General features: G+C 36.0%; 1 protein-coding gene and 1 long non-coding RNA gene across 2 annotated transcripts in view; one reads left to right on the top strand and one right to left on the bottom strand.

Annotated features, from left to right (window-relative positions):
* The window catches only part of LOC150101187 (intracellular coagulation inhibitor 3-like), a 33,082-nt gene extending 29,287 nt beyond the window's left edge, over positions 1-3,795 (bottom strand). Inside the window, exon 1 of the mRNA XM_090402103.1 lies at positions 3,639-3,795. The gene's annotated coding sequence lies outside the window, so the exon portion shown is untranslated. The remainder of the gene's footprint in view (positions 1-3,638) is intronic.
* LOC150101188 (uncharacterized) overlaps positions 1-26,997 on the top strand; it is a 320,189-nt gene that overhangs the window by 24,668 nt on the left and 268,524 nt on the right. Inside the window, exon 2 of the long non-coding RNA XR_016549191.1 lies at positions 10,879-11,013. This is a non-coding gene — a long non-coding RNA (uncharacterized LOC150101188). The remainder of the gene's footprint in view (positions 1-10,878; positions 11,014-26,997) is intronic.

Below are 26,997 nucleotides of genomic sequence, written 5' to 3' on the forward strand. Positions count from 1 at the left end.
GCAATAATCTGAGTTTGTCAGTATATTCTGTCAAGTTGCCATTATCTTCAACAGATTCACTATGTTCTTTTAAACGTGGAAGACTCAAATCCCCATTTTCTAACTGGGAGATGAGTTTTAATTTCATTTTGAATGCATTGATGTCATTTACTAAGCTAGGAAACAATTTGTTCGTGCCCTGCAGTTTCAAATTTAGATCACTGAGGTGGCTGGTAACATCAACTAAAAATACTAAATCAAATAGCCATTTCTCATCAACAGGGCTTTTTCCTCATGCAGCTCATCCTTCTCTTCCAGAAAATTAGGAACACTTTCTTTCAGCTTCCAAAATCTACTGAGAACTTGTCCTTTAGAAAGCCAGCACACCTCACAATGAAGGATGAGATCACCATATTCCATATCTAGCAGTTCACAATATTCTCTGAATTCTCTTCTGTTTAATCCTCTTGCTCTAATTTTATTCACACACTTTACTGGTATCATAACATGCTTCAAATTTAGAGTGTTTCCACGCAGAGATTCTTCATGTATAATGCAGTGATACTTTAGTAGATTCTAGATTCTAGTAAGCTCATCAAACACTGATGAGCTTACTAGAATCTAGTTGTTGATTTTTTTAGACATGACTTTACTTTGTCAAATATGTCTGGCCCTCTGGTTTTTCCATGAAGTGACTGAAGACCGATAAGCTCTTCAAAGATGTTAAAATTACCATCAATTCATCTTATAAAAATGCTTAATTGGGCTACATCACGTATGTCAGCGGATTCGTCCAAGTCTAAAGACAAGAAAGAACAAGCATGAACATGGTGTTTCAATTGCTCAGTAATATCATGGGGAAGTTCTTCGATGCGTCTTGTAATTGTTTGCTTGGACAGAGCAATTTGGTTTACTTTTCTTTCAACATTCTTATCACCAAGACATTTTGCAAATTTTTCGAGACAGGGCTTAACAACTTCCTCTCCATCAGAGAAAGGCTTGTGTTTTTTAGCCAACACAAAAAGGCAATTTCATAGGACGCCTCCAGCATTGACACACTTTCACAACTTCATTTCACAAATATATTTCGTCTCTTTTTTATTTCTTCCTTTTTCTTAACCACACATTCTTTCCGCAACTCAGACCCAGGAACTAACTTCAGTTTTTCTTCTAATTCATCTTGATGTTTTCTATAGTGTCTGTTAAGATCATGTCTTCTATTATCTGAGAGAGTGCTTTCACAAACAAAGCACAACGGTTTTCCTGAAGGACCCGCAATAAATAAGAACTCATTTACCCACAGTTCATTAAACCGGCGCTTGCTATCACCTTCTGCTTTTCTTCGGCTCATTTTCTTTTGCAAAATAATGGGTAACTGACAGTAAAAAAAAAAAAAAAATATTTCAAAAAGTAAAGCTTATTATTAAATAATTTATTTAAATTATTTTATCGTTTTAAACATTATGAACATTCAAAAACAGTTCTACAAGTTTAAGATAAGATTCTTGTTTTCATGAAGGCCTAATACAGTTCTATAAGTTTAAAAATCATATATATTTTTTTTTCATAGAGAGTTTTCGTCTCTCTCTCTCTCTCTCGTAATATATTATGTCCAATGAAATACGAGATCGCTTCCTGCCATAAAACAGTCGATCAGCTGGCAATCCCACACACACAACCCAAACATCCTCTTTACGACAGCTTTGCTTATGATCAGTTACATTTTAGGAATAAACCTACGATACGTAAATAAAAAGGAAATATATTGTGTAAAAAAAAACATAAAAACACACACATACAAATACACCGATTAACTGCAGGTTTCAGTAATCAGCAAATTAGGGGATCAGGCTAGAACTTGACATACGCTTTCAAAATGAAAAAAATTATTTTAAAATTTACAGAACTATATTAAGCCTTCATGAAAACAGAAATCTTATCTTAAATACATAAGTTCGAAAACACAGAATTGTTCATTCACATCGAATCAGAAGTTCATCGAACGTTATGACACGAGAGTCAGCTGTAAACTGATTGAGTAACTGGTGACGCATGTCCGCATTTGCCGGTGCCTGTTGCTTCAAGATCAAACAAGTATAATAAGTACGCACTCTAGAATTCAGTGGTAGGTTAATTGTGTGTTATATATATTTATAAATCGTATACAAAATTTTTTAAAATTTTTTCTCTGGGGTTCAGTGCACCACTTTTGGCGCATGCGCCATAGGTTGGCCACCCCTGCCTTAAACAAATCATGGCTTGCTAAACCGGATTTGTTGAGTTCTTTAAGAGAAATAAATTCTTGATATTTTTCAAGACGGATTTGTGCAGATCGACCAGTTTGTCCACAAACCACAAGAAACTTAGTGGATTCTGTGAACTTCAGGATAAGATAGAGGAGGATATTTGCTTTTGGTGATATAAGGAATGCATTAAGTTTGCCAACTGGACGGAAAATGACTTGTACGTTAATCTGTCGAAATAATCTTGATTTTTTTTTTTCTTCTTCTGAAATTCCCTTAACATATGGAATACAAATTCTGGTAATTTCTTCAAGAGGGTCTGGACGACAGCCATATTTTTTCGATGGTTTTTTTTTTTTTCATTATAACCATTAGCAATAAAGTAGTTTTGATAATAAACAGTTCTTTGTTTAGAAGAAAAAATATTAATATTAAAATTATTAAAGTAGGCTGGTATAGCAAGACAAGTCCAAAAAAAAAGTGAAGATATACTTTGTGTTATCTACGCAGAGCATATCCCTACAATTAAACGTGAACAGTACTGTGAAAAGGTTTTTGAAGTCAATGTTAAATTATTTCATATTCTATGTATTATTACACGACACGTGTTCTCTGACTGGTTTCCTCCACCCAGTAATGCACGGTGTTGCAAATTTCAGAATTTGAAATTAATGACGTGAGTTGAGTTATTTTATTACGCTTAAAAATATTATAAAAGTGTTTCGTAGCCCACCAGTCCTCTAATGAACCAGTGCGAATCTAGTTTTTTTTTTTGGGGGGGGGGGGGCGATTGAAAAGCATTTATTTTATGAATATATTTTTCTTCAGTTTTTAAGTAATCACATTTATTTATTTTTTAAAATCTGCATTATAATTCAAAGCATATCATTTTGTTCGGACCTTGTGTGTGGTGTGTTTTCTCCCTCTGGGTCCCGCTGCTGTGTGTAGCATCGAACTCCATACTTTCACTATCCCACACTGAAATATACAAGTGCGAATTGATGTGTGAGAACATTGTTCTTTATTTTGAATGATAAATATCACCCGTAATCTATAAAAACATGAATAAGATCCGTGCATCCATGTGAACTCTATTTGGAAAACTTGTTGAATTCCATGACAAATGATTAGCTCAGATAATTCCAACAAAATCATTTATCCTGAAGTTGTGAAAAAGGTTCGGAGAAAATGTTAGTTTAGTATTGCCGAGTGTGGTCGCCGTAAGAATAATTTGAGAAAGCTTGATGAAATTGGAATGGAGTTTCAGTTACTGCAAAATTAGAAGGGGTGGGTGGGGGGAGAATGTCATGAAACGGAAAGCGTTTCCTTACAAGGCGCGTTCATACATTGTCTTTGCCTGCAAACCAAACATATTATAGTGAACAGCTGAAAGAAAAAAGTGAAGAACGAACTTACGATAAATGTTGAGCGTTTTCTGACTTGCTTCTCTTCGCACGATGTGTAGAATTTCGGAATTTTCTCCTGTAAACCTGCCGTGCGCCCTGTTGAGATTGAGTCCGCAGTGATGTAGCTCCAGCATGTAAAAATACTACAAATTCAATGGAATACAACAGTCGTAGACCGTTCACTGCAGAGGTGACGGATGTCCGAGCATGGTGACCTCAAAATTGCGCAATGTTAAATTCGAGGAAGATTACACCCAACTTTCCATTCCGGTTCGAAGATTACATAAGGTCAGAGGCAGCCAATGTGTTTCCCCCACATAGGCGGAGAGCGTAACTGCATACTGTGCAGGGCGTACGGCGATGAACCAATCCAACGAACTTTGGATATGGGGTTGCTTAAGTATCGTAGTTGCGCGCTTTTGTATCAGGGTGTAACAGTGAGAATGCTTATAATAATCTACGCACTCTGGAGGAAAAAAAAAAAAAAAAAACTGTCAACATTCCATCGACCGCATTTTAGACAAATCTTTCCGATATGATGACAGAATGATTGCATTAAGTTATTTAGACTTACTACAGAACGCTTTTAAATCATGTCAACTACATATTCACCGTTTGTGAATGGCACATGATCTCGGTTTCTTTCTTTTCCCTGTCGAAGTGTTAACATCCAGGTTTGTCACTTGAAAGCTTCATCCATAGAAAAACCTTCGTCAAAAATTGAAGTCTGTATCATAACTGCACTTTTATGAAATTCCTCCATAGACCAAATTCCGTCGGGTGTTTACATAGTCTCATATTTTATCTTCCATAACATAAGATCTTTTCTAGAAATTAGAAAAAGAATCATTCTTTTCTAGAAAAGATATATGAATTATTTACATTTGTTTATTACATTCATAAAGATAAGAATGTCGGATAACTATTGCCACTGCATGTTTCTAACTAGTATTGTTTGTAATGCAAGTTCTGTGGTTGATTTTTCCGAGTTAAAAATCCGACTGTCCGGGAAGGAGACAGGGAAAAAAAAAAAAAAAAAGAATCGCCTGCACCAACAGTTGTCTAATTCGAGGAGTCCCTGAAAACAAAACACGTAAAAAACTTCCTCTAGTAGACATCTAGAATTAAACTATGACCTTTTCTGCTGATCTACGGTCAAGGACGGGATCTCAAGGATACATATTTCATTGCTTATTTTTGTTAGTACTATGAATATTGAATAAATGAGACTTCAATCTGACATTATACATTTAAGCATAAATGAAAAGAATTCTTTTCTGCAATAATTTCTCCAAAATGTAGCCATTTGTGCGAATTTTGATATGTCATTTAGTGAGATCGAAACGTGTTATCCTCAAGTTTATTTTCAAAAATGTTGCTTTACGTTATTGCAGGCATCGCATAATAATTTTGGAACATGTTTATATTCGAAATTTACGACTTGAATTTCGAGTATAAAGAATGTAAACAATTAAGTAAAAAGGTGTCGCATGTCTGTACTCTTCCCCCTTCTGCAAATGCTCATTCCAATTTTGCTGATTTTTTTTTTTTTTTAATGTCTCCCATCTACGAAAGTAAAGCTATAGTAAATAAATCTTTATACCCCACTCAAGGGTATAAAGATTTATTTCCGTGTTTATTAATTGTATTGTAATTTTAGTTATATTTACAATGTCCGGAAACCAAGCTCTAGAGACCAAACATGAAACCCTTTCAAGCTACTTCAGGCTTCCAATAAGCGGTCTCACACCGGGCGATGAAATTCTTCTTCTTCTCCCGTCTAAAGACAATCAAAATCCAGACCCACGTTAGGATTCAAACCCGCGACCTGTTAGTTAGCGGGCGGTACGCTAACCGCTCGACGCCGTGATTGGGCTAGCATTAAAACGTGTAGCATTTAAGCCTAGGGAACAGCAAGGTTCTCGAGTACAAAGCCTGCTCAAAAAATATTCCAATATATTTCGTTCCTCCACCAAACTACGCTATTTAGTAGCCTGCTACGTTTGAAGAAATACTGCTTAAACTAATTTGGCTTGGTTTAGGACTAGCATGTGCGCATTAAGTTTTGCATGTAATCGATAAGACAACTGAAACACACGAACGACCCTGACACCAAACAATCAACAGAGGGAACGTCTTCATTGTGACACGGGCTCAGCGAAACAAAAGTGGTGCTTGTTGTTGTTTTTCGCAAACATGAAGGTTTTGTGCATTACGTTAGTAGTTGTCCAAGACTAAACGATTAATCAGCATTTGTATGTGAAAATTGAGGCCTCAGCACAGACTCGCAAGTTGTGCTGTAATAAATATGGTCAAGCCCAAGCACGTAGTCCAATCACTTCAGTAAATAATGGCCAAATATAAAAAGATGTTTCCAAAAACATTTAACAGAAATTAGTGCAAATCGTATAAGGTGCTTACAGATAATCGTTTGATGATATTTTGGTTTTTACAGTTCAATACTTCTTGATCATGCCTTGTAAAAGACCCCGCGGACTTCACAGCGGCTATTTGCCACTCTGACGTAAAGCATCTTTAACTTTTTGCTACTGCTTCGACACTGCCACAGGACTACATATTTGCCAATTTCTAATTATTTTGATAATTTTAGTGTAGGGTGTGCAAATGTGAAACTCCTTAAATTACAGTTCGTTTTTATAGAAATTTCTTACGACGAAATATACTAAAATGAATAATTTGGGAAGTTATTTCACTGCATAATACTTTTAACCAAACTTTCGACAGTACTGTATTTCAATCAAATGAATCGACATACCTGGACGATGTGCTAACTGCTGTACAGGAGGTTTCTATTTTAGCGAGATATCACTGTCTGTACTCTTTCCCTAAAACTTGCCTTTGAGAAGACACACGAACATTATTCTGAATTCCTTGATCACAAAATGGTGTGCCGGTTGGAATTTATTATTTTTCACTGTTGACTTGCCTTAGGATAATCCTACACTGACGGTACGGGGAGACTTGTTCAAGGTCAGTGCACCTACGCGGTCAACTCTACCAGTAATAGTAAAACAAGGAGGGAGAGCTGGGTATAGACTGTCGTATAAATTTTAGTCTTCAGGCTATTCTGTACAGGACTCGTGTGGCGCTCAGGTGTGTATTCGCAGTGGTCTAACCTGTTTACTTTTTTTTTATTTGTTTTTCTGTAATGACTTTTGTGACCTCTGTCATGAAAAGACTTCTAAGAAATTTCATCTTCTTACAAAACCATAGTCATCTAATAGGCATAACGTGTGAGCCTTGGGAAATAGGTTAAATGTTTCTGTTGTTTGAAGAACATCGCTATTTCTAATTGACGTCTCCTACAGGGACCAGAACAAAGAGTAGACATGTCAGCTATCCAAGAATGCCAGAAAGCAGTACTTACTCGTATCCAATTAAAGGTCAACGTGGTGGTTTGGAGTTTTACTTTTTCGTTAAATTTTTGTGAACAACTATTGTTCGCCAACGTTCTTTTGTTGGCTGCAAAACGTATAAACAAGTTTTGCAGCCTAGGTAGTTATAAAATTGCTTAATTAAAAGATCAGTGAATCGTGAACATGATATCCCTTCAGCTTGAATATGTTAGATTAGATTGAAACGTTTTCAGTAACATTAAAGTAAATCAAACATAATCAAATTTTGACCAAATCAGAAGGGTTTTATGAATTTGTGATTAAACACCGATACTAAACTAGCAAATGATAGTTCAGTTGAAAGTGTTATTGGTGATTTTATAAATTATGGATAAGATTAGTGAGTGCTGGTAATGCACGAGGTTGCATCAATGTAATCATTCGGCCCAGTCGACCATAATGATTGCAGCTGTATATGTGTACACGTATTTTTACACGATTACCAGCCATCATTAATACACCGCCCTGAGCCGTAATTCCAAATATCTAACAGCTGAGAAATGTTTACAACAAATATTCAAGCAACATATCTGGTTCACTGAAGTACCGCCATACGTTTTGTAGTTTTGGAAAAGCAAATTAGCACTATTTTGTAACGTATGTTCTCAGACAGGAAAAGCATTCAAAATGATTGGAACTAAGTGTTATTCCCAAAATACCAGGACAATTGTGCGTCGTTCACTTAAAAATTTTCACACACCATAGGCTGAAAGCTTATTAATATTGTCGTTGATGGGCTAAGAATTCGATAATCCTGCAATTCTAAAGACAAGGCCAGATACTTTTTTCCCAATTGAGACTTGTAAGCAAGAAAACGGAATCTTGCTCATAGCCGTTAAAATAATCTACTTCCAAACAAGACAAAATTATTCCCGTGCATCTTAAATATTATGTATATAAATAAGCTGGAACCCTGTTGAACTGGATGTGATTTTGCAATAAAAAAAAATATATATATATATTTCGATGATGAAACTTATCCCATCCCCCAAAAGTTTGCCATTTTATCTCATTATGGAATTTGAACTCGCAACACTTAAATGTGATTATGGTACAAGAAGATGATCTCATTTAGCAGGATTTTCCTTTCGGCAAAATGAATAAACCGGTCAGAAGAACACCTGCAATTAAGACATATCAGCCTCAGACGAATGACTTGCTTTATCTAATTGAGAACAACATAAGTGGGATGGGGTAGCAACCTTTTCCATCTCCTTGGCGCTCTCTTTCTTATCCTGTTATTTTCTTCTTTTGCGTAAGATGCTAGCATATGAGAGAAAGCTTTCACTGTTATACTAGTATCTTCGACGTGATTAGCTGAATAAGGATGACTATCTGATCATATTAGAACGCACTTGGTTGGTTTTTCATTCTGCCTAGTTGTACATCCCGCTTACTAACTCTATTTTTTCTGTTAATTTGCGTATGTTCCTGGGCGATTTGTTTGGGTGAGAGAAAACTCTGCCAACCTTAATTTGAAAAAGCCTACGAAGATTTCCCTCATAATGATGAGAATCGAAGTCGTGTCTTTACGCAATATCCCGTCGTTTTTCCAACTGCGCTATGGAAGCGCTTTTAATGAGGGATGAAACGATCGTAGACATTCATTATTACAAGAACTGAACCTAGAGCTGGTTTTGACACAACGTATTTTTATTAACTTTGCCATTAAAATGGTCTACGTGAAACGAATCAGTGTTTATTAAAATAAAAGAATAAAATGTTCAATCGGAGTAACTAAGGGACGAACGTCAAAACCACTCTAAGAGGTACTTATTCGTTTTGCCAAACGCATCTAAAAAAATGTCGTGACAAACACTTGAACCTGAAGTTCGACTGTTGTCGAAACATCAAAATAAATGGCTATTAAAATAGTTAAACTGAAATGCCTTAACAAATTTTTGTCATCCTAAATTTCTTATCAAATTTCATCAACATTCCACAGATAAACTATTTTGCCAATGAAAACAATGAAATTATAGCAGAAAGGAAAAAATGGGCATCAGTCTTTAATCTAAGCATGATCTATTCTAAACTATACGAAAGAGCATATTTTCTGTGTTTTTTTATATCGTTACGATGCATACAGTAAGCGTTGGAACCTGCTCTAAACCGTCAACACACCGTGAAGATGCCCTTTCATTCGCCATACTCCATGGAGGCACCTTGTATAATAATAATACTGTTTTTTTTTTAGGGGGGTTTGTTGCTTACGAGCTAGTTTGAAAATACCAGTCGTCCATGAGGAATTCCAATTACTGATCGTATATATTATATTATTATAGAACATTTTACAATTAATTAACCTTTTAACCACCTTAGCCATTAAAGATCAAATACACACCCTCAGAAGCTTCTTATCCATAATAAATTTCAATGTAATATCAATGGTATTACAATTTTAATATGCACTTCGCATCCATGATAAACTGGACGCATATATACCTCCTGGCTAGCGTGGTTTTAATTCTATCATAATCAACCTTGAAAATATTATAATAAATTTTGCCAATACTTTTCTATTTGAACAGCATTTTAAAACGAAATGCTGTTTCAATCACTTAGGATAAAGATGCAGTTTAATAGTTAGTTTTGAACAACGTGATCCTTAACGGATTGATCGTCATTTTACTTCTCCCTTTTGTGCTTTCAATTCTGGAGAAACGAGCGGGAGGAGGGAAGTTAAAAACAATTTCGTAAATTTCTTCGAAAACAACTCAGCGATGGAGCATATAGAGGGGGTTACCCTTTCTCTTTTGTCCGATTAGATTGACAATTTTACGGATGTTTGCACAAAGTAAAGAAAAACTTTAAAGAAAAGGTCCAGAGTGTTGGGTGAATGAAGAGGATTATCGGAAATTCTGGCAGGGAGATGATCTGTTAAGTCACTACTTGCAGCAAAAATCTCTGCCATGCTTCCAGCTTGAATTCGAAGAAATGGAGCCAATTCGAATTGTGGACATTGAAATCACCAAGAAAGATGACCTCACTGAATGAAATCAAGCTTCGAAAATGGTAAGAATTACTTTCAGAATTGAAAGGTAGCGGCAGCAGATGGATGAAAAATATGCGGCAAAGAAATGCTAAACCACAGGAGGTCAAGAAGGTGAGATTGTAGATTAGACATCCTTTGGCAAGGAATATCAGAAGGCGGAAGGAGTTGTATAATCTAATTTGGTCGGTAAAAATCTGAAGGTGATGACGTACGTCATTTAAGTTATTGTTAATGCCACGGATGTTATAAATATGAAAGATTTTTTTGGGAGGGGGGACGGGGATTTCCGTGGAAGGTTTATTTTTTAGTTTAACCGCAAAAACACTACAATTATTCAGCTTTAACTTCATATTTAATGTTTCAAAAAAAGGGGAACATGCAGGAGAAACTCTAAACCATAATGTAGCTTCTACAATGCCTTCCCCCGCATTCCATTACATAGCTTCTCTCCAAGCACGACTTGACAGTGTAGAGAGCGCATAACTTGGCAGTGAGTCATGCGCCAGTTGATGAGGAAGCCTCCTAAAAAGAAATGCATTACCATCTGGTTCGGTCATGTACACTAATTGGCAGGAAGCCTGTGAAACTGCTTTGGAATATCTGCAGTATGTTTAGCATGTTCTCGATGGGTATCACACACTGCATGTTTGGAGGAGACAAACTGGGGTCCTTGCCCTAGAGACCAAAGATGGCGATTAACATAAGTTTATTACTAAATGGCCTAGAATTTTATAACAAATCTCGAGGCATAAATATGAGAGTTCTTAGTAAAATTAGTGCAGTGTACGCATGGCATAAACGGTTAAACCTTATTAAAAGTAAAGAAAAATTTTTTTTAGCATTCAAGAATGTGGACTCGCAGCTAATCTGTAGTGTGGTCAAGTAAACAGGATGAGAGAGAAAAAGGTTGGAGAACAGTGTTAACAAAACAGGTGTTCGACAGCAGGAAAGAAAGCCAGAAAATCAAAATCTAGGTGAGTGGAGTTAGAATGTCTGAGAACTTAAGATAGCGGGTTAATTTGAAAGAACAATGCTGATTGTTAATTTAATACTATCTTAGTATCCTGCACATTTCCTGCACATTCCTTGAATGCTCATATCAGGAATTGGTGACGATGATTCTTCTGTTCCACTGACACTTGTCAAATGACAGAACTATATCACAGTATGAAATTTGCTGCTTCACATATGCATGAAGACCTGAAAGGAATTGAAGTTCATTTATAAATGGCTGCATGAAAAACTTGCCCGATCCTGGAATAAAGCAGTTGAGTACCACGTACAGTGACCAACTCTCCCGTATTCCCGGGAACTCCTGTATTTTAACTAATTTTTTTTTTGATCATCCTGGGTCCCGTATTGATCTTCAAATACTCCCGTATTTTTAATGCTCAATCATTGTCGTTAATTTTTCAATGTGTATTATAACCGCCAAATACAATTTGACACTAATATCGATAGTTTGGAAAATTCTAATCGATACAATTTTGTTCCGGCAAAGATGTTATATCGTTGCGTCGATCTTGTAACCTTTGGCGCCATTTTAATAACCGATACCCATTGGGAATAACCAAATCGTTGGTAGCAGTTTTCGATATACACTTCCGGATTTTGTTTGTTCTTACCAGCCGTTGTGTCTGCATTCATTCTCAAAGTATTTTCAGTATCCTTGAACATCGAGGGCCATCGTATATTTTCGTGATGGATAGTGACCGTGAAACGGAAGTAATAATGTAAAAAGCAACCAAAACAAAAAAAGAAATGTAAATATTTGTGTGTTTATCTGAAGAAATGGGAAGAACTCGTGGCTAAAACCCGTGCCATCCAACTTTCACAAAGCTAATTGTATATTATGTAAACGTGACCTCAGTATCGCCCATGGGATAATAATGACTTCAAGCAACATTCTAGCACTGAAGGACATAAACGGAGAGAGAAAGAAGTGAAAAAAAACTTCTTCGAATTTGAACCTCTTTTTTCGCTAATTTAATAGTTCAAGTAAGGACTTAAACGTTGGTTTGAGTTTGAGACCAGTGGTCTCAAACTGGCGGGCCGCATCCGTCCCCGAAGCAATTTGACACGGCCCGCGAATACATTTCAATTATGTATTTGTTGTAAATACGGTGCTTATAATTTTAGAGACATAGAGATATGGACTGAGCTCAGTCCATATCTACAATTTACAATCAGTAAATTTAGTTCGCCAGCCGACAGTTAGTGGCGCTCCAGTATTCTGGTGTTTCTGATGCACAGCTGCGCAGTTCATATTGCAATATAGATGGAGACAAACTGACATACGGCAGTGGCGCACCCAGGAAGGGGGCCAAGGGGCCCTTCACCCCTCAAAAAAAAAAGAAAAAGTTAAAAAAAACACTAGAAAAATTTCCAAAATACTTTTCCTAATTAAAATTCATTTTTTATTTATGTTGTGTCTTCTATTTCTATACTAGTTATGAATTAGGGGTCACATAAGGTGAGAGAACCCTATAGCAGTGTTTCTCAACCTATGGGCCGCGACGATGGGACAGGTGGTCCACAGGCTTAAATTAACCAAATAAATCTATATATTTTAATTATCCAAACAAAAATTAAAATTGAATAAGTAAAAATTATTAAAATAAAATGAATACTTAAAAAAAGAAAAAAAATAGCGGCAGAATGTTCATGGAATGAACATTCTGCCACTATTTTAATTTGTAGCGGCAGAATGACGAGTAATAAAGTGGGGCGAAGTGAAAAACAATATGTATGGTTTTATTGCTTCTACCTTCCCTTGCTGTTTTGTCAGATTTGAAGTGAACATGTGTTGTCCACATGACCACATTTCAACCAATTGCTCGTTGTTTATTGATTTGTTATTGTTGAAGGTTTTCCTCCTTCAACCGAGGCTCAATATATCTTCAGAAGTGATAAGTAATACTTGGACCAAATGTGTTGTGAGTTAACTTCAGTATTTATATATTTTTCGGAAATCGCGCTAAAATCAAGCTGACAACTGAGTTGAAATGCTAACTCTCTTCAATCGAATTACAATAATATGTGAAACTGCCATAACAGCATTCACTATCTATTTATATATACAGGGTGTTCGGGATAAATTTGACATATTTATAATTAATTATATTTTTCCGTAAGTTACATGTATTAACACACACTTCTCTTCATTTAAAAGTTTGGACCCTTCTTCATTCATATACAAGATGTCAGAAAGGATGGATAGCTGGAACCCACCTGAATCATGGAAGAGAATAACTTGTATCATGATGATTCGTGCCCGCCATCAAAATAAGGATATTACGACTGCTGCCCAATGCTCCCTGAATACAGTAAAAACAATCAGGCATGAACTAGAGACTTGCAATGGTGACTACGAGGATGTAGCAAGAAGAAAGATCCCTAGCAGACGATCTGATTGCGTTCGTACAGCAGAATTCCTCGCAAATCTGCAGGAACAGGTGTTGAAGAACCCTGGCATTGGAATTCGGGCTTTGTTCGTGGAGTTGCTAACTGTAGTCAAGCCCTGGATAACAAGGGTAGCCAATGGTAGGCCGTATGTATGGCAGCAGGATTCGGCCCCTTGCCACACCTCTGGGAAAAGTCAAAAATGGTTGTCTGAAAATTTCTACGACTTCACCAGTCCAAATGTTTGGCCTCCAAACTCCCCAGACCTTAACCCCATGGATTATTTTGTATGGGCGCAGTTGAAAAAGACACCAATCGCACTTCTAGTAATACAAAAGCCCAGTTAATGGATAAAATTAAAACAGTTTTTGCGGCCCTTCCCAGGGAGACTATAGCATCAGCTTGTTCGAGGTTCCGAAGCAGAATTGAAGCTGTGATCGATGCTAATGGTGGTTATTTTGAGTAAATCTTGTTGATAGTATTGTAATTAACTCTGCCTGTAATGTTTTTTTTGTCAATTCATTAAATTTAATAGATACAAAGAAGATTTTCTTTTTCCTTACGAAACTGTCAAATTTATTCCGAACACCCTGTATAGTTAATTTAGTGTTTTTGACCAATTTCTTTCTTATTCCATATAAATTTATTCAGCTGACTTCTTACCATACAAGCTTTATTAATTCTGTTGTCTATTTCCATATTTAATTTGTCCTCTTCACTAAAAATTGTGCCAAAATAGCAGAAATGTTTTACCTGTTCTATAGGATCACCATTCAGAATACAGTTGAGGTTTTCAATGTTTCTGCCTATTTTCAATTGAGTTTGTCTTTTTATTTCTGATTTTCATACCAACACTTATTCAATTTAGTCATACTTGTGCTGGATTTATTCGGAAGTGTGACATCATCTGGTTAAAGTAAAGAGCTAAGATTAACATCACCAATTTTGTATCAGATTTAATATTACTTTCCTTAATGTGATATGATCCATATAGTTAATGAATAACAGTGGAGATAATATGCACCCTTGTTGCACAGCTGATTTAACATCAAACCATCTTCCTGTACCTCCTTCAATTCCAATCGCTGACTTACAGCTTAAATATAGACTATGTATTGCTTGATATAATGTCTCATTTACACCATATAACTTTCCTCTTGTCATATGCCTTTTCCAGATCAGTAAAACTTAAATATAAATCCTTGTTCTATTCCTAAGATTTCTCAACTAATTTGTCTTAAAGTGAAAATCTGATCCTGACAACCTCTGTTTGGCCTGCATTGTTCTTAGCCATTTCTCAAGTATATTTGCATAAATCTTGCCAGGAACACTCCGTTTGGAAATATATCTAATTCTCACATTCAGTTTTATTTCCCTTTGTATAGATGGGTAGTATGAGAGCTCTGTTCCAATCATCTAGACTTCAATCCTCTGACCAGACCTTCTGAATTGTGCAATGCAGCTGCTGTAAATCTTTTATACCTCTACAGGGTGTTCGGGATAAATTTGACATATTTATAATTAATTATATTTTTCCATAAGTTACATGTATTAACACACACTTCTCTTCATTTAAAAGTTTGGACCCTTCTTCATTCATATACAAGATGTCAGAAAGGATGGATAGCTGGAACCCACCTGAATCATGGAAGAGAATAACTTGTATCATGATGATTCGTGCCCGCCATCAAAATAAGGATATTACGACTGCTGCCCAATGCTCCCTGAATACAGTAAAAACAATCAGGCATGAACTAGAGACTTGCAATGGTGACTGTAGGATGTAGCAAGAAGAAAGATCCCTAGCAGACGATCTGATTGCGTTCGTACAGCAGAATTCCTCGCAAATCTGCAGGAACAGGTGTTGAAGAACCCTGGCATTGGAATTCGGGCTTTGTTCGTGGAGTTGCTAACTGTAGTCAAGCCCTGGATAACAAGGGTAGCCAATGGTAGGCCGTATGTATGGCAGCAGGATTCGGCCCCTTGCCACACCTCTGGGAAAAGTCAAAAATGGTTGTCTGAAAATTTCTACGACTTCACCAGTCCAAATGTTTGGCCTCCAAACTCCCCAGACCTTAACCCCATGGATTATTTTGTATGGGGCGCAGTTAAAAAAAGACACCAATCGCACTTCCAGTAATAGAAAAGCCCAGTTAATGGATAAAATTAAAATAGTTTTTGCGGCCCTTCCCAGGGAGACTGTAGCATCAGCTTGTTCGAGGTTCCGAAGCAGAATTGAAGCTGTGATCGATGCTAATGGTGGTTATTTTGAGTAAATCTTGTTGATAGTATTGTAATTAACTCTGCCTGTAATGTTTTTTTGTCAATTCATTAAATTTAATAGATACAAAGAAGATTTTCTTTTTCCTTACGAAACTGTCAAATTTATCCCGAACACCCTGTATATATCTTAGTTTTAACACGTTTACAAATTTTAACACTTTCGGTTGAATTTTATTGCGAACTCACACAATCTAATTAGATACTGTGTTTGTATTAGATATATATATATATATTCAGCATAGTTTCTGTATAAGGAGGCATGTGATTTATTAATTAGTGTTGTTTTTATCCCAGTTGTCTCTAATTGCACTATTTGTTGAGAAATGTATTACACAGACTGCTTATACCTTATTCACTGACATAATAAAAGTACTTGTTTTTATTGCCTCTGCAATATAGTGGCTATTGGGGGTGGGGGGCATGTTGTTTACCGCGGGAGCAAGTTACCATCGCCCTGCTCTGAACGTGTTTTAGCATTTTTTCATTTGCGAGGTATATGCGAAACTACTTAATTTATTTTTTCGAAAAGTAAAATCAGGGGTGCGAGTAAGTACAGTATTTCAATTATGGATAAGTACATTGGTACCTTCTTTAAACGGAAAAAAATCTATGATGACAGTGATAATACAAAACGAGTGTGTAATGACAGTTTGTGTGTAGTTTCTGAAGAGAAAGAGGTCTGTAACGAATCAGCAGAAACACAGAATTCCCATCAGTTGCAATACGATAATATTAATACGCTTAACGAAAGGAAAGATTTGCTGGACACTCGACCAGTGGATCGCATTCAAAAGTAAATACTATTGATTAGTTTGTAGGGACATTTTTCTGTTTTGTGACTTTTCTCCCCTTACGGTAATTATGCCTACATTATTGTGTTATTATTCAACAACTGTTTACAGTTTTGAATGTGTATATAAAGTCAATATCAACAGTAGCCTGATTACGAACGCGTGATGAAAGGCAGGGGGAGTTTTGGAGCTTCCCCGGATAGTATTCAAAAGGTAAATACAATTGGTTATTTTGTATAGGGCCCCGAAACTTTTTACTTTAGAATTTAACCACTGGGAAAGGGTTTGTGTCCACCTCAAAACTCTGAAACAGAATTTGGAAACATTTTCCGAATAACTTTTTATAAGACATTTCTGTGATTTCACGATCCACGAGAACGACCTTTTGGTATCGAAAAAAGTGCAACTAATTGAGCTTTCAAGTCACGGTAGGCTTAAAATACAATTCCGTGATCATGGTTTGACTCGATTCTGAATCTCGCCTTCAGTGAGAAGTGAATTTCCCGAATTATTTGAAGAAGTCGAAAATCGTCATGCAGTTTTCTACAACCTATCTTTGCGAGAAACGATTTTCATCGCTTTTTCAAATAAAAGCAAAATACAGAATTCGTCTTTGTGGGTGTGCCGATCTTCGACTGAAGTTGACCAATATTGAGCCAGATATCCAGCAACTCTGAGATGCCGAGAAGCTGAATCATCTCATTAAAAGTAAATAGTGACATAATTATATATCATATTTATTTGTTTAATAAAAATTTAATTTTTTATCTATATATCACTGGTTGGCCGCCTCTCCAGCCAAAAGGCCGCGAGTTCGAATCCCGCAGTGGGCATGGATGTTTGTGATTGTCTATGAAAATACTAGTGGTAGTGGTCGGAGGTAGACAGCGTTGGTGTTGATGATGGTTGTGGTTGGTGAAGACGGAGAGTTGTAGAGTAGGTGCCCTTCCTCGATATGTCTTTGGACTACCTGAAGATGTTATGTAATAATGATATCGACAAGCTTTATATGTTCATTGTGCATCACACTTGGAAATGCTATATCTGTGACAAATAAGAAATTGCACTGGCATAATTGAAAAGGTACACAATTTCTTCGATACCCCTAAAAGACAGGACGTCCTTGTTTATAATATTAATATCTTTATTTAGCTTGCAAAAAATATTTGCGTGCACCTTACCATAGTCTAAGATAATGCAAAAATCTGACAGTGACCTCTTAATTGCCCTAAATTTTGTTGATGATGTTGTGACTCATTTAAATACCGTTCGTGAAACACCAGATTCTTCATTTAAAGATATTTACGATGAAGCATGTATAAAAGCCAATAATTTTAATATTAACATTAAAAAGCCAAGGACTTCATCAAAACAAACATTAAGGTCCAATGTTCCAGCCGATTCTGTAGAAGTGTATTTCAGGAGAACTATTTCATTCCATTTATTGACCAAATATTGACTCAACTTCATGAACGTTTCACTCGGCACCGCAACATTTTGAAATATATTTTTTTCTCTTCTACCAAATGGAAAAGATGCTCCAACAGCAAGTGCAATGGAAGATTTTTGTCAATTGTGTGAATTTTATGCCAGTGATTTACCTTATACAAATCCAACGCCGAATTCAAGTTGTGGTATAAGAAATTTGAAAAACCGTTTGCAATAGCTCCATGCAAAAATGCCGTTGATGCACTTTCAAAGTGTAACAAAATGATATATCCTAACATCTATAACTTATTAAAAATATTTGCAACGCTTCCGGTAACGACATGCGTCAGTGAAAGATCAATTTCTAACTTGCGCCTTTTAAAAACCTCTTTAAGATCTACTATGACACAATCACGATTGAACGGACTGGCTTTGCTATATACACACACACACACACACACACACACACACACACACACACACACACACACATAGAAAGAGATTAATGTAACCACGACTAAAATAATTCAAGAGCTTTGTAAAAATAAAAGAAAACTGGATTTTATTCTTTAAATACATTTTTATAATCACCTAATGGGATTTTATTGAATGAATGGAATTTAATGAACGGAGAAAAATATTTTTAATGCAAATTCATTGTTTTAAAAAGATTTTTATCCGTTCAACTCCCCCCCCCCCCCAAAAAAAAGATTAAATCCTGGGTGCGCCACTGACTACGGCTTATAAAACCTGTTTATTTGTGCTTGTTGTTACATCTACATTATATCAATACCTATCGTTCAGAATTGTGCATAACTTTTGAGTGTTGCTTTTATACGAAAATTCATCTTGTCGAATTAAAGTTGTAAATAAAATTATAATAGTGATTTTAATTAAGTGATTAAACTGCAAGCAACGTCTTTAACAAAGAGCAAAAGAAAAGTGGACGAAGAAGGACGTGTTTTTCAAGATAAATAGGAAATCATGTACTTTTGTGGTGTTGTGCGCAATAAAATTGTATGTTTTATTTGTAATAAGGGAATATCAGTTCCAAAAGAATACAATTTACGTCGCCATTACGAAACGAATCAGGAAGAAAAATTTGAAATGCAGGAAGGCAAATTGAGGGAAGAAAAGTTAGTTTCTGAAATCTGGCTTACAACGACAACAAAATTTTTTTACTGAAGCAAATAAATCCAGTGAAGCAAGTTCACGCAAGTTTTGCTCTCGTGCACATCATTGCAAAACGATCAAAACCATTTACTGATGGCGAATTCCTTAGAGATTGTGTGATTAAGTCTGCTTTACTTCTTTGTCCTGACAAACAACAATTATTTAAAAATAAGAGTTTGTCAGCCAGCACGGTAGCGGGACGTATTAACGAAATCGCTAGTGATTTACGATATCAGTTAAAAGAAAGTATAGATTTTGCAGCATTCTCAATAGCAGTTGATGAGAGTACTGACATCACAGATATAGCACAACTTATCGTTTTAGTACGAGGTGTTACTGATGAATTTGAAATAATTGAGGTATTATTGGATAATAATTCCTATGAAAGGAAAAACTGTTGTACAGGATATTTTTTCTGAAATAAAAACTAATAGATAAATATAAATTAAGTTGGGATAAAATGGTTGGATTTGCAAATGATGGTGCAGCAGCTATGGTTGGTAAAAAAAAAAAAAAAAAAAAATAGAGTAGCGGTAAAATCAAGAAATATAGTAAAAGAAGAAAAAATTCAGAATGAATTTTGCACTCTAGATTGCATTATTCATCAAGCACTTTGTGCCAAAAGTTTGCAGATAGATAATGTTATGGAAACAGCAACTAAAACAGTAAACTTTATCCGTGGACGAACTCCGAATCATCGAGAATTTGTTGCATTGCTTGAAGAAATTGAAAGTGAGGACGGAGAAATGATTTATTATAACGAGGTGAGGTGGTTAAGTCGAGGAGCTGTATTAAAAAGGTTTTTTTTTTTTTAATAAATGAAATCAAAATTTTTATGACACAAAAATAAAACCATCGACGAGCTACGTAATGATACATGGAAACAGATTTAGCATTTCTTGTTGACTTAACCGGGCATTTAAATATTCTCAATAAAGAGCTGCACGGAAAGAATAAACTTATCACTGACATGTATGCTTGTATTAAAGCTTTTGAAGTTAAATTGTAATTATGGGAAACACAACTGGAATCAAAAAATTTCGTGCATTTCCTACATCTTAAATCCTGCCCTATTATTTCAAACGAAAAATCTCAAGAATATGCAAGAAAAATAGCATTATTACGATAAGAATTTGAAGTAAGATTTAAAGATTTTAATGATTTGGAGTCCGATTTTACATTATTTTCATTACCATTAAAAACGAACTTGAATAACGCACCAGAAAATCTACAAATTGAGCTAATTAATTTACAGTGTGATATAAATCTTAGATTTGAAGATACAGATTTGATTAACTTTCATTCGTACTTGTCAAAAGATAAATACCCTCAGCTACGAATTTTTGCAATAAGAATAATCGCTTTGTTTGGAAGTACATTTATATGTGAACAGTTTTTTTCGCAGTTGAAAAAGAACCCGATTGACCGATGAGCATCTACAATCCGTGATGAAGATAGTTTCTAGTAATTTTTCTATCGAAACGCCAAGTGTCAAGTTGCAGTAAGAAATAAAATAGTTTATAATTATTTACATACAAACATATGTATTTTTTCTGTATGTGTCGAAGAAAAATTTAATAAATAAAAGAAAGGAATCTTGACTGCAGGCAGGTGTTTTTCAACACTTAGTCCTTATAAGGACTGGCTTAAAGGGGCAAAGCAAGAATGCTTTTCATCTTCCCCATAATCTGTAGAGGACAGTGTAGGGATAAAGTGTTATTGAGCTATTAGAGCTCTGATCATGGTAGGAGGGTAACAGCAATAACCGAACCTCAGTTAATGCCATCCATTACTCTGCAAGGGTATTAATCACCGCATCTCACGGTCGATTGCTCCCTCAATCTGTTTTTCAAATAAAAGAAAGAGAATAGGTTGTCATTATTTATTCTTAAGTTATAAAGGTTATAAAAGGGTTTCATAATTATAAAGGGGTGGTATCCATACATTAGGTTGAAGTACGGTTCATTTTGTTAAAAAAAAAAATCCGGCCCGTCAGCTACTTTCACATCGTGCATTCGGCCCGCATGCAATTTGAGTTTGAGACCACTGACTTAAACAACACTGTAGGTGAGCTAGTGTTAGTTTTTCACACTGTAAAACACAACATCTGTTATAGAAGCATGGACTGCGCAAATATAAGCTATCAAGGGACATTTTCTATGACTCGAATTTGGCCAAGAAGATTTCATGTGATCGAACAAAGGCAGAAGCATTTGTGAAAAATGTTCTGGCTCCAAGAAGTGTGCAGGACTTCGTCGATGTTTTAAAAGATTCTTCAGAAACCAGCAACTGATGCCTTAAACCATAAAAATAGAAAGATGTTTCCTCTAGTTGTGAGATATTTTGATCCTCTAAGTGGCATAAAAAACCGGCTCCTGGACTTCATTGAGCAAGCTGATGAGACAGCTAACTCCATTCATAGCATGATAAAGTCTTCCCTTGATGAGCACAATTTAGATGTAATGCACACGTGAATTACGGGAAACATAATTCTGTAATGAAGCTGCTCACAGAAGACAGTGAAAACATGGTTAAAGCAAACTGCTGCAATCATATTTTGCATAATGCAACCAAATATGCTTTTGATGGATTGGATATTGAAATGATTAGTTTTAAAAAAAATTATGGACACTTTGCAGTATCTGCAAAAAGAAGAGAAGAATTAAAATCTTTCTTCGATTTTCTTGAAGCAGAATGGTCTGAAATTCTTCGGTGGCTTTCTCTGACACCAGCTGTAGATAGGTTAATAAAGAACTGGTTTTACCTATTAATTTATTTTTAACTCGTTAATTTATAACTTAAGTTATTTTAAAAGTGTCAACGACTGTTCAAAAATCTTGAAAAAACAATTCAGTGATGAGGATCCAGAAAAGGAGTGTGTTGTTGAAGTATACCTTACTTTTTTTTTTTTTTCCAACATTGGTGCTATTCTTGTTCAAGCTGCCAAATCCCTTGAAACTGCAGATCTTAGTATCATTGAATGCTACAGTATAATGCAATGTTTAGGCAGCAAAATTCAACAGAGGATAAAGGACACTTTTTTTTGGTAATGCCACTGAAAAGATTTTAAACTGTATGACCCAAGCCCTACAAAAAAAAAAAAAAAAAATAATAATACATATGATTTGGTAGTTTTCACTGTTCATTGTACAAGTACATTTCCAAGAATTTTGATTTATCTGATGCCAATCCCATCCATTGTCTTGTACCCCTAAATTTGGACAGTGAACTTTTTTTCAGGCATTTGTAAGCCGTTGTTCAACAATTTCATATTGATATTGTAAATGAAGACAATCTGTATGATGAGATTTGTAAATATGGTGAAATCAGGAAGTACTGAACAAAAGTGGGTGAATATATTTACTGAATTAAATAACAAGAAAATTAATGTTCGAAATCTTGGTAAAATTGTAGGCTTTGTGTTAAGTGTTCCAGGCTCAAATGTCCGTACTGAGACATCAAAGTAGCTTAGAATTAATTAAATTAGAACTAATGGTAGTGATCAATTTTGATTATGATTGTAAAGAGTTTTTGTAGTTTGCATAAGGAGAAAGAAAATCAAAGCTGCTGCAGCATCTGTTGATAAAAATAAGTTTAATCTAAGAAGTATGGATATTTTAATTTTATGTAAGTATAAATGTTTAAAATTATATTAAATGTTTTGGTGTGCTATAATATAAAATGCTATTTGATATTTAAATATAAATCATTTAATTAATTTAGATAATTTATATTTAAAAAACTATCAATTAATGTAGGATTCACATTCCAAAAATTTCGCTAAAATTTATCGTGAACCCAATCTCCCTTATTTTCATGTCATGTACAAAAGTTGGTCACCCTAGTATCAGGAGAAACAGTCGTCACTTCGGCAAGCGAAAATTTCAGAGCAAAAGAGGTTCTCTTAGGTTCAAAACCGTATCAGGTAGTGCTTGAATATACTGATCAAGAATTTCATGGACGTCTGATATATCATAGAAGTGTATCACCGGATACACTTCGGAATTAACTGATAAAAAAGTAACAACAACAAATCCTACACCTAGGCACAAAACACTAGGGAAGAACTCAAACACTTAGCAAAACTTATTTGGATATGTCCTGATGGTCACTGACTAAAAATGACGGGAATAAGATACTACTAATTCGGATTAATTCGCGCTTATACGCGGCTTCATTTAGCAGATTTCAATGTGTCTCTAATTAGGTTGTTTTTCAGTTCTTTACCTCCTTCGATCTCCATACCAGTTTTGTGGAAACTGATACTAAAATGTCACCATCTGCTTCCTCTAAATGACGTCAGCGACCAGCAGTATGTCCGTAGCTGGGAGGAATTTGAAATTTAATACGGACGCTTTTAGTAAGCACTTATTTGCATAGGGTTTCTAAAAGTCAATGCTGTAAAAATGTATATAAAATTTGAAAGGGGCACTTTCTTGGATTCCCCTTCCAAAATGGAGACCAAAGGCCGCCTGCAGACTGGGCTATTTTTTGCCACTATTGAATTTTTTTTTTTTTAACCCGGCAGGATTCGATCCTGCCTCTTGGCTTTTATCCTCTTTGATCTTTAACCTCTTGGATAAAGACCAGATATGCTAACCCCTTGGCCAACACAGGTTCCCAACTGCTCTAACCTTTGATTCTCCAACTGAGCTCCTTTAATCGTAACTTTCTGAAGACATCTGTCTTCAGAAAGTTACCTCGTTCTATTGGTGAACCAAGTTTCGGAAAAGCAAGATGAACAATTATCACCATCTTGTGGCTCTAAACCTTAACAATTGTATTAATGTCTGTAATAGTGTCGGCTTGTCTTTTTTAAATGCAATGTTTGCATTGCATTTAGCCCAAGTTTCTGGGAGTGATAAAATCCTTGCCATGCCTAAGATCAACTGGCATCGGCTGAAGAAAAGCCTAGAAAATGTTTGCTCAGCACTGACTACGATGAAACCTATAATAGTCTTCCTTTGGGGAGAGACTTTCACTGTAAAAGCAAAACTGCATTTCTGCAGAACTATATACACACAAGCACAGAATTGCTTAAGTTTCATAAATTAAATACTTTTTTCTACCAAGTTGTGATGTCATGGTTTTAACGTCCTATATGCTAACCTTTCTGCAATGAGTCTTTTGACTCCATGGAGGCACCTTATATAATATTAATATAAACTTCTTTTTGATTTTAATTATCCCATATTTGTTTGCATACTTTGGTCAAGAACACTCTCAAGAACTCATTGAGATATTCCACTTTACTGCACAGTGCCACCCACCAATAGTATTTTTTGCCAGTAAATTGTGTTGTCTATTTTTGGTTTCATTTGGCAGGGCCATTGTAACCTACTAAGCAACATTGTCAATGCCTGACACATCCAAAAGCTTTACATCGATGCATGTGATGCTTGTACACCTGTGACCTGAGTTTGTTGGATGGCAAGATATGTACAGTGTTGATGGATTGCACTTGAAGAGATTAGGCATCTAATCTTTGTTCACTGAGAGTGTGGAAGCACAATGTCAGGAAAACCAAATTAGGGCAGATGCAAGAGAGGATGTGAAGGCATCCGTGGAGCAAATAAGTGTGTGAATGAACCAAAAAAAAAAAAAAAAAAAGAAGTAGAATAATCTCTCATACAAGAGTATCAAATGGGGGTTAGTCGATTCAGGATGTTAAAGGTGGTTGAGGCTTAAAGGGATACTACAGTTGCTATATACTAATGCTAGAAGTATCAGGAATAAAAGGAAGTAGTTTTTAACATCAGCTGATTTCATCTGCCTGTCACGTGCAGTTGATTGCAGGTGACAAGCAAATGAAATTGTTAAGCTACTGTGTGATCATTTTGCAAGGGCATATCACCCAAGTGAAGATATAGTTAATGCAGAGGTGACAGGGGCCGATGAATTGGGGATACTTAGGATATTGGCTCATGCTTTAAGAAAAGGTGCAGGGGAACTGGTGATGGCTTTTACCAGGCTGTTTAATTTAAATCTCAGCTCTAGCAAAGTCCCACGAGAGTGAAAGGATAATAAAATAATTCCTTTACATAAAGGAGGATCGAAGTCTGTGGTAGCAAATTTCAGGAGCGGTGGCAAAAGTACTTGAAAAGTTGGTCAAAAAAAGAATTCAGGAATGGGTGGATAACAATATGATACTCTATGAGGGGCAGTATGGCTTTATGCAGAGGGGGTCAGGGGGTCATGCCTCGCTAATCTTTTTATAATAGCGTGACAACTGTGTTGGATAAAGGGAATGACTACATAATGATACAGCTGGATTTTGCAAAGCCATTTGACAAGATACCATATAGAACTCTGCTATGCAAACTGCAACAAATGGGACAATGGATGTGAAACTGGTGATATGGCTGAAAGGGTGGCTGACTGCTAACTACAGGGTTTTGTGCTTGGATCACTGCTGTTTAATTTGTACATAAATGATATGGGAGATATTTAGTTGTTTAACTGATAATGCAAAGTTGGGTAAGGTAATAGTTAATCAAGGTGCCATAAAAAAATAGCTTGTAGGATGATTTAGATAGTTAGTGAGAGAGTACTTGAAGCAGAATGTGACAGCGAAAACGTGGGTTATGAGAGTGTTGGATCTAGTTATAGGATCAGAAGACCTATCTATAACTAAGGGATAGAAATGCTGATGCATGTTGAAATATAAAGATTACAAGCTGTGTACCACATTGAAGGACCTTTACTCCAGGAAATTAATGAAGCCAGAGTTTTTTTTTTGGGGGGGGTAACAGTAGTAGTAATATATTGCTCAAGCAGCCAGGGTAGCTGACAGAATTACTAAGTTACTAAAGACACTAACAAGCAGAGATAAGGGAGTTATCTTTTCTTTTTATAAACTCTTGATACAACCACATCTGGATTATTGTGCTTAGGTCTGATCATGTGGGTTTCTTGGGAATGAGGAAGTGGTGGAGAGGATTCAGAGGCGAGTTGTCTGTGAAATCCTTTCTATGAGGAGATATCGAGGGTTTGAAAAGGTTGTGAAAGTCAGTTGATAGAAGAAAAAAATAGGGAGGGGGAATTATTGTTAACATCCTACCTCCATGGTGTCAGAGACTCATCATGGGAGGTATACTCTATTGCACACAATGCTCATTCAACTGTGCCTTTAAAATGATTCAATGTATCTACATTCTCAACATACTAAGACAATGCATTCCACTCTCCATGCAAAGAACCTGCTCCTCACTCCTCTGCTCACACCCTTTTTATACAGTTTACAGCAATGGCCTCTCTCATTCTGTGAAAAATATTCTCCATCAACCTGATAACTCCTGAAGAGCTTATAAGTCTCAATCATATTCACAAGGCTTTGCAATTTACATTCTCTCAATCCGTCCTAGTACACCAAAGACGACTGACAACCTTTTGTGAATCTTCTCTGGACCCTTTCCAAAATATCCTCATCGCCATGAAACCCCGCAACCAGATTTGTGCACAATAATCCATATGAGGCCTGATCAAGGCCTTATGCAATGGCATCATAACCTCCTTTATTTCTGCATGTCAGAATCCTCCACATCATTGCCATTATCTGATGTAATGTCTTCACAGCTTGTGCAGTATTGCCCCTGAATTTCAGGTCCTTGTACACCACCACTCCCAGATTTCTCATTTCCTTTAAAGTTACTTTGCATCCCATCGTTGCTTACCAAATTTCAAAACCTTACACTTTGCAACATTGAACTGACAGTTCTACTTACCTGCCATTCATGTAATCTTATTAAGTCCTCCTGTAAGGCCACATCTGCTTGACTCTGCACTGCTCTCCCCAATTTTGCATAATCTGCAGACAGCTGCATATCACTAGTTAAACCTATTCCACTATCATTAATGGACAAAATAAACAATGGTCCCAAA

Source organism: Typopeltis vanoorti, chromosome 12 (genome assembly GCF_054136105.1).
Source record: "Typopeltis vanoorti isolate ZY-2024b chromosome 12, IOZ_Tvanoo_1.0, whole genome shotgun sequence".
NCBI classification, from domain to species: Eukaryota; Metazoa; Arthropoda; class Arachnida; order Uropygi; family Thelyphonidae; genus Typopeltis; species Typopeltis vanoorti.